Here is a 7,829-nt window from a genome sequence, read left to right on the forward strand (position 1 = left end):
GTGACGCAGACAGACACATACTCCGTCCGAATGACGCAGACAGACACACACTCTGTCCGAGTGATGCAGACAGACAGACACTCCATCCGAGTGAGGCAGACAGACAAACACTCCGTCTAAGTGAGACAAACAGACAGATACTTCGTCTGAGTGACACAAACAGACAGACCGAACCTCCGTCTGAGTGAGACAAACAGACTGTTTGTTTCACTCAGATGGAGTGTTGGTCTGTCTGTCTCACTCAGACGGAGTGTATGTCTGTCTGCGTCACTCAGACGGAGTGTCTGTCCGTTTGTCTCACTCAGACGGAGTGTCTGTCTGTTTGTCTCACTCAGACGGAGTGTCTGTCTGTCGGCCTCACTCAGACGGAGTGTCTGTTTGTCGGCCTCACTCAGATGGAGTGTCTGTCTGTCGGCCTCACTCAGACGGAGGGTCTGTCTGCGTCACTCAGACGGAGTGTCTGTCTGTCGGTCTCACTCAGACGGAGTGTCGGCCGGTCTGTCAGTCTCACTCAGACGGAGTGTCGGCCGGTCTGCCGGTCTCACTCAGACGGAGTGTCGGCCGGTCTGCCGGTCTCACTCAGACAGACTGTCGGCCGTTCGGTCTCACTCAGACGGAGTGTCGGCCGTTCGGTCTCACTCAGACGGAGTGTCGGCCTGTCTGTCTCCGACTGGCCGACACTCCGTCTGAGTGAGACAGTGAGACCGACCGACCGGCCGACACTCCGTCTGAGTGAGACCGACAGACCGACAAACCGGCTGACACTCCGCCTGGGTGAGGCAGTGAGACCGACCGACCGACCGACCGACATTCCGTCTGAGTGAGACAAACAGACAGACACTCCATCTGAGTGAGACAAACAGACAGACACTCCATTTGAGTGACGCAGACAGACAGACACTCCATCTGAGTGACGCAGTCAGATAGACACTCCGTCTGAGTGACGCAGACAGACAGACACTCCGCCTGAGTGATGCAGACAGACACATACTCCGTCCGAATGACGCAGACAGACACACACTCCGTCCGAGTGATGCAGACAGACAGACACTCCATCCAAGTGAGGCAGACAGACAAACACTCCGTCTAAGTGAGACAAACAGACAGATACTCCGTCTCAGTGACACAAACAGACAGACCGAACCTCCGTCTGAGTGAGACAAACAGACTGTTTGTTTCACTCAGATGGAGTGTTGGTCTGTCTGTCTCACTCAGACGGAGTGTATGTCTGTCTGCGTCACTCAGAAGGAGTGTCTGTCCGTTTGTCTCACTCAGACGGAGTGTCTGTCTGTTTGTCTCACTCAGACGGAGTGTCTGTCTGTCGGCCTCACTCAGACGGAGTGTCTGTCTGTCGGCCTCACTCAGACGGAGTGTCTGTCTGTCTGCCTCATTCAGACGGAGTGTCTGTCTGTCGGCCTCACTCAGACGGATGGTCTGTCTGCGTCACTCAGACGGAGTGTCGGTCGGCCTGACGGTCTCACTCAGACGGAGTGTCGGCCGTTCGGTCTCGCTCAGACGGAGTGTCGGCCGGTCTATCTGTCTCACTCAGACAGAGTGAGAATGACTGGCCGACACTCCATCTGAGTGAGACAGTGAGACCGACCGACCGGCCGACACTCCGCCTGGGTGAGGCAGTGAGACCGACGGACCGGCCGACACTCCGTCTGAGTGAGACAAACAGACAGACACTCCGTCCGAGTGACGCAAACAGACAGACACTCCGTCCGAGTGACGCAGACAGACACACGCTCCGTCCGAGTGACGCAGACAGACACACGCTCCGTCTGAGTGACGCAGACAGACACACGCTCCGTCCGAGTGACGCAGACAGACAGACACTCCATCCGAATGAGGCAGACAGACAAACACTCCGTCTAAGTGAGACAAACAGACAGACACTCCATCTGAGTGACACAAACAGACAGACCGAAACTCCGTCTGAGTGACACAAACAGACAGACCGAAACTCCGTCTGAGTGAGACAAACAGACTTGTTTCACTCAGACGGAGTGTCGGTCTGTCTGTCTCACTCAGACGGAGTGTATGTCTGTCTGCGTCACTCAGACGGAGTGTCTGTCCGTTTGTCTCACTCAGACGGAGTGTCTGTCCGTTTGTCTCACTCAGACGGAGTTTCTGTCTGTTTGTCTCACTCAGACGGTGTGTCGGCTGGTCTGTCGGTCTCACTGCCTCACTTAGGCAGAGTGTCGGTCGGTCTCACTGTCTCACTCAGGCGGAGTGTTTGTCTGTTTGTCTCACTCATGCGGACTGTCGGTCGGTCGGTCTCCATACCAACCTTGCAATTTGAAGTCAAAAAGATAACATCAGATTATTTGTCTCTTTATACAGTTGAGACGTTGGCCATTTTAACAGCACTGCAGTGGGTAGAGGAGTTTCGGATAAAAAAGGTAATTGTCTTTTCAGATTCCAGTTCAGCATTATCCTCATTAGAATCATTCACATCCCATAGCAGGCAGGATTTAATTAATAAAATATACGAAACACTGTTCCGACTTAAGAATATGGGTTTGTTTGTATCGTTTATGTGGGTACCAGCACACAGAGGGGTACAAGAAAATGTAAGAGCAGATAAATTAGCAAAACAAGCTTTAGAAAGTCAGCACAAGATAGACATTTTATTCAGCAAAGCAGAAGTTGAGGAACTAAATCTAGAAGATGCATTAACCTTGGGGGCAGGAAATGTACTACAATACTTGAAAGAAACAGGATTGAGTAAAAGACTTTAGGTGACCGAAATGATAGAGCTCTTTTCTTTTTTTTCTTTTATTAGTTTTGTTTGTTTGTTTTTTGATTTTGTAAGGGGATAGATACTCTGGTCCACACTCCAATACATTGGAAAGATTGTGGAACACTGGGAAACAAGTCGGAGCACGGCCACCTGGATGGGTTTAAAGTAATGTTCCTCTATGTGTAATGTCTCTTTTACAGGCTTGCCAGCTAGCGGTGGTGACCACGCCGCGGGACGGCCACGCCCTGTGTCTCTTGGGGTCTGGCACAGCTGGCTCAATACGACGACAACCCAAATTCAGACGGGTCAAAGGAAGCCATAGCTGTCTGCACAGTGTGCTCACTGTCTCTGTCTACGGTAACAGTTATGATGGCCTTTTGGAAACGACCTGCTCGTCCACATTAAAGCCCCTTTTTCCTGTTTGCTCAGAACAGAGGTGGTGGCAGGACCGACCGGAGGCTGAAAATCAGAGAGCCGCCAAGCAGTCCATCGCCCAACCAGCAGGAGTGAAGGGGTCCTCTGAGACCAGCGTGGCCAAGAGAGGAGCTAAGCGGACAAATCCAGCCAGAACCCCTGCAGCCAGGTGAGTCGCGCGCTTGGCCGACGTGTTGCGCGGTTGTTTGTTCGCACTAGATGATTTCCTGTGTGATGCTTACTTTTCCTCTCGTCTATCCTGCTGCATATTTATGTCCGGCTTCATGTGGGTTAGCTTCACTGGAACGAGTTTGTTTTCCTCGTAGGAGCTGCAGGGAATTATTTGAATGAAGGAAACATTTTAAAGGTCTTGGAAAGTTTGAGTTTGGCAACGCTTAATTGTGTCAAAAAGAAGTATATTGTATACTGTATATATTCAGTCTGTTGTGTATCAAAATGTAGATTATATGTCTTATGTGTTGTGTCCTGTAGGGGGAGAGCTGGAGCAGCAGCAGCAGTCAGGCCAGAGAGATCAGCCAAACCTTCCAACAAATGAAGCTCTAGCGTAAGTTCAGACAGGAAGACTATACTCATGCATGCCTAAGCCCATAGCTTATTTACCATACATCTGCCGTCACTCCTCATGCATGCATGTACACATTATTTCCTTGTTGTTATTGTTTGGGGCTGTCAATCATGATATCGGCTGTCTAGATCAGCTGGTCTCTAGCCAATAGCACAAGGACATCATTAGCATATCATCTTGCCGCTGTCTGTCTTTAAATACGATTGTCTCTCTACCTTCAGTACGTTCATGCTGCTGTTACGGAACCCTCCACCTCCCCATCTCCGCCCAGTCTTCGCAGATTCATCAGCTTCATCATCCTCATCATCCTCATCAGCCACCATCACCACCAGTGTCTGGACTCCACGGAGAGGGATTTATATTGTTGCCGCTCGGGACGATCGCAACTGGATCACAAATCTCCTCGTCGTGTTCAAGCGTCAAAGAAGTTCTGCGTAACTCATGAACGCATCATCTGTCATAATAAATGTTAACTACTTGTTTTTAATTTTATATTCACTTGTCTCTCATGATTGAACTGCACAAAAGCCCAGCTCCCCACCAACAGGTCTAGACGGGACTGTTGAACCCGAAAAGGTTGAGACAAAAGCATTGAGAGTGACACACATGGATGGATGGAAACCTTTCTACCCCAAAGTCTTAGTTTTTCATGATTGAACAAATGGGATCTGAGATATATGTACATCACCAAATATTACATTCTCAATCGAAGAGATAAGAGTCACATTGCATCATCACATTTCGCTCTGGTTCTGGTTTCTTTAAACTTTTTTTTTTTAAAGAATATGTAAATATTAAACAGGTCAAGTATGCAATACAAAAATAGTGTCATTTTGAAACCTCACATATGAGGCATTAAATAACGTCAGCAGCAACTCTTTATTTAATTTTTTACACAATATAATAGTCTGACATACGACCCTAACGTGTGTGTGTGTGTGTGTGTGTATATAAACCTTTGACTGTAATATGTCGACAACATGAAAGAAGAATTCTGAACGAGACAAAAGCCTGAAGCAGCTGTGTAGACTCTATTGTGTTCCTAGATAAAGTAATCCTCTAGATAAAGTAATCCTCTAGATAAAGTAATCCTCTTGACGTTACTTCCTGGTGTTATAAAGGAGCCGTTCATATTAGACACAGGACAATAAGAAAAATGTTTTCTCCAAAAGGCACATTTAATTTCTCAATAAAAAACATTTTAAAAGTGACAACTTGAACAAAACAGGAGAACATCGGCCAACAGTGCAACAAAAGACAAAGAAATGAAATCTTGATCTCTAAAGTCTTCTTCCAAAACTCATTTCTTCTTCCCAATAAAGGCTTTTTTAATAATATGGGGAATCGCTGTGTTACAGGAATATTTCTCTGCACTACAGGTTAACTCAGCATTCAAGAGACACAATAGAATAAGAACAAAGGATCTCAGAGTTCATTTAAGTAAAATGTTTTTTTTTGGCGAAAATTGCAAAAAAAACCATCTAGATGCCAAGAGCTGCAGAAGGACGTCGTTGTCTTCTGATAAAAGACGAGTGAGCCTCACAGAAGTGATTCACTTCCTGTTTGTGTCTCGTACAGATCCGGACCTCCTCAGTCTCGGTCTGCGTCTTCACGCCACGTTGAGTTTGGTGACGATGAGCACGCGGACCGTCTGGTCGAAGCCCGAGCACATCAGTTATGTGATTGGACGCTGCAGCCGATCGGACTGAGTTTCATACCAGAGTGAAGACGGATCACAGATTAAACTCAAGCTTTATTAGGGCCCGAGCACCGACGTAGTCGGAGCGGAGGACCTATTGCTATTCTAATGTTTTTTATTATTATTATTATTATTATTATTATTATTAGGGCCCGAGCACCGACGTAGTCGGAGCGGAGGACCTATTGCTATTCTAAAGTTTTTTATTATTATTATTATTATTATTATTATTATTATTATTAGGGCCCGAGCACCGACGTAGTCGGAGCGGAGGACCTATTGCTATTCTAATGTTTTTTATTATTATTATTGTTATTATTATTATTATTATTATTATTAGGGCCCGAGCACCGACGTAGTCGGAGCGGAGGACCTATTGCTATTCTAATGTTTTTTATTATTATTATTATTGTTATTATTATTATTATTAGGGCCCGAGCACCGACGTAGTCGGAGCGGAGGACCTATTGTTATTCTAATGTTTTTTATTATTATTATTATTATTATTATTATTAGGGCCCGAGCACCGACGTAGTCGGAGCGGAGGACGTATTGTTATTCTAATGTTTTTTATTATTATTATTATTATTATTATTATTAGGGCCCGAGCACCGACGTAGTCGGAGCGGAGGACCTATTGTTATTCTAATGTTTTTTATTATTATTATTATTATTATTATCGTACCAGTTTCATCGCAAAAAGGAGGTGCTTGGGATACTGGGAATCTTTTGAAATTTGGCACAAAATTCAATCGTGGTGAAAATTCCAGTATTATTGGGGTGTCCAATATTTGCATGACATTTTGGCTCGATAGCGCCCCCTACAGAGTAGCCCCAACTTTGGGTTTGACCTAGCTGTATGAAATTTGGTAGGTTTGTGGAACGTGATGGGACGTACAAAAAAGTCAAAAGGAGGTATATCCTAAACCAAACAGGAAGTCGGCCATTTTGAATTTCATGACGTTTTTGGACCGTTTCAAGGCGCCGTACTTTAACGAACTCCTCCTAGAGATTAAACCCAATTGCCTTCAGATTTGGTCAGTATGCTCTTGAGACCTTGGCAGTGAAACGATACTCAAAGATCAAAAAGTTATCGAACTATGTGTCCGTGGCGTGGCGGCAAAAAAACACCATTCGCCATGAAACAGGAAGTTGTTATAACTCGGCTCTACATTGCCTAATCTGCTCCAAATTTCTCATATGTCATAACATCCTGACCCTGAACACATGTATATGACAATTTTGAATCATAGTAATAGCGCCACCTAGTGGCAACAGGAAGTCATAGGTTGTGTACTTTGACACCCTACTGCTCACAGATTAATCGGATCCCTCTCAAATTTTGTCACAAAAGCCTTAAGACCTTGATAATGCTTCATTGTGAAAATTTTAGGAAGTTGTCATAGCGTGGCGACGTGGCGGCTCTGCGAATTTCGATCCTTCGCCATGAACAAATAAACTGATGTAACTCTACTCCACATCATCAGACCTTTACCAGATTTCCCATGTTTGATGAGTCTGTGGTCCTGAAGACATCTACAGAACAATTTTGTATAATAGTCATAGCGCCACCTACTGGTAACAGGAAGTAAAAGTCTCTATACTTTGGCTTGTTTCTCTTAGTTGGAAAATCAGATCAACATCAAATTTGTGCCACACAAATGTAAGAAGTTCATAATGCCAGTTCTCTAAGCTTTTGATGTTTCGTCGAACGCCGTTGCCGTGGTAACGCAGTCTTCGCCGTGAAAAACGATGGTCATTTGGAGAGGTTAAAAAAGCTCGAAACACAAGCAAACTTGACACACAGATCACAAGGCCAAAATGTAGTTCTATAATATGATTTTATTCAATCAGAGTGTTAAATCGGCTCAATAACGCCCCCTACAAAATTTCGACGAAGCAGCCCTCGCAGTACGTTTCACATAGATTAACAAAATTTGGTAGGCACATGTATCACATGTGGACTTAAATAAAAGTCTCTTGGGGCCATGCCCTAAACCCAACCGGAAGTCAGCCATTTTGAATTTAGTCTGAATTTCTAGTGTCGTTTTTGCAATTTCCAGGCGCTCTACTTTAACGAACTCCTCCTTGGGAATTAATCAAATCAACTTCAAATTTGGTAAGTACAATCTAAAGATCTTTGTGATGAAAAGTTACTCAAAGGTTGTTGTTTCGTGAAAGGCCGTTGCCGTGGCGACGCATTTTTCGCCACGAAAAACAAAAGTGTTTTTGAGGGGCTAAAAATGCTCAAAACGTAACCAAAGTTGTCAAACACATTTAAAATCCTGAATGTAGTTATCTGATGTGATTTTAATGCTTCAGAGCGGCAAGTTGGCTCGATAGCGCCCCCTACAATTTTTTGACGATGCAGCCCTTGCAGTACG

General features: G+C 45.2%; 1 long non-coding RNA gene across 1 annotated transcript; it reads left to right on the plus strand.

Annotated features, from left to right (window-relative positions):
- Positions 1 to 3,650: 3,650 nt before the first annotated feature.
- On the plus strand, positions 3,651 to 4,238 carry LOC137870150 (uncharacterized). Its single transcript, XR_011102685.1, has 2 exons — positions 3,651 to 3,725; positions 3,968 to 4,238. It is a non-coding gene; the product is annotated as an uncharacterized lncRNA (long non-coding RNA).
- Positions 4,239 to 7,829: the final 3,591 nt, after the last annotated feature.

This window comes from Cebidichthys violaceus, unplaced genomic scaffold (assembly GCF_023349555.1).
Source record: "Cebidichthys violaceus isolate CVI_PGR_0920_01 unplaced genomic scaffold, fCebVio1.0.p SCAF_13, whole genome shotgun sequence".
NCBI lineage: Eukaryota > Metazoa > Chordata > Actinopteri > Perciformes > Stichaeidae > Cebidichthys > Cebidichthys violaceus.